This window comes from Meleagris gallopavo, unplaced genomic scaffold, assembly GCF_000146605.3.
Source record: "Meleagris gallopavo isolate NT-WF06-2002-E0010 breed Aviagen turkey brand Nicholas breeding stock unplaced genomic scaffold, Turkey_5.1 ChrUn_random_7180001881244, whole genome shotgun sequence".
Classification (NCBI taxonomy): domain Eukaryota; kingdom Metazoa; phylum Chordata; class Aves; order Galliformes; family Phasianidae; genus Meleagris; species Meleagris gallopavo.
Window position 1 is genome coordinate 23136 of NW_011145425.1, and position 1198 is coordinate 24333.

A 1198-nucleotide genomic window follows, 5' to 3' on the forward strand; every position below is an offset into this window, starting at 1 on the left:
TGATTGGGGGGGTCGTCCCGCCTCCTCGGGGACGGGCCAACCCGGCGACGCCCCTTCGGACAGGTGCGGATGGCCCCGCCCCTCCCTCGGTCCATTGGCCGCGCCGCCCGTCTCGTCAAGGAGAGAACACCTGTGATAGGCTGAAAAAGAGGTCGCGCGCGACACAGGTGTGCAGAGGGCGGGGCGCGCAGGCCAATCAGAAGGAGCGCTGAAACTTTTGACCAATGGGAGCGCTTTGCGTCCCGTCTGCACCTCCCGGGCGGGGTGACGGTGCGTTGCCATGGAGACGGGCCGTGAGGCCCTGTAGGCCTCAGTGCTCCCAGTGCTCCCCACACTCCCAGTATTCAGTGCTCCCCCAGAGCCACAGGGTGCAACTATGTCAAGCCACGATGTTGTGACACAGTGGCACGGTGACATCGCAGTGACATCACGGTGACGCTGCCCGGTGGCTCCCACCCTGTCAGCCCACTCCTCATCACCCAATGGAGAGGTGACACGGGGGCTCCCAAGGCCCCCATGGCTGAGCCCTGACACATCCACATGTCCCCAGGGCTCCAAACTAGCCCCAATTACTCTAATTAACAGTGGGGAGCTGCCAGCACCACCTCCACAACGTTAATCAGGGACTGAGAACACGACCTCCAGACCTCCAGCCCCATGGGGAGATGACAGGGGTGCAGGGGCGACATGTGGGGCTGGGGGACAACAGAGGACAAAGCGGTTGGGAGGGACAAGACAGGGGCGGGGAACATAGTGGGGACATGGGGGCCAGGAGAGGAATGGGAGACATGGTAAGGACATGGAGGGGACAGGGCAAGGGTGGGAGACATGGGAGACAACGGAGTTGGAGGGGGACAGGAGAGAAGTGGGGGACATGGTGGGGATATGGGACAAAACAGGGATGGGGGACAAAGCGGGGACAAAGGGCTTGGGGGGGACAGGGCAGGGGTGGGGGACACGGTGGGGATATGAGGGACAAAAGGACGGGTAGGGGACATGGGGAAGAAGGGAGAATGGGAAAGGGTTGGAGGGGTCACAGTGGGGTGAGGGGGAGGACACTGGACATGTGGTGGGGACACAACAGGCCATGGTGGGGCTGGGGGTACATTGGGACACATGGGGTGGGGGGGGCGGAGAAAGGGAATCATTGTGAGGTCCTGGAAAAACAAATCACTATTTTTATTTCTTTTTGCTCTTT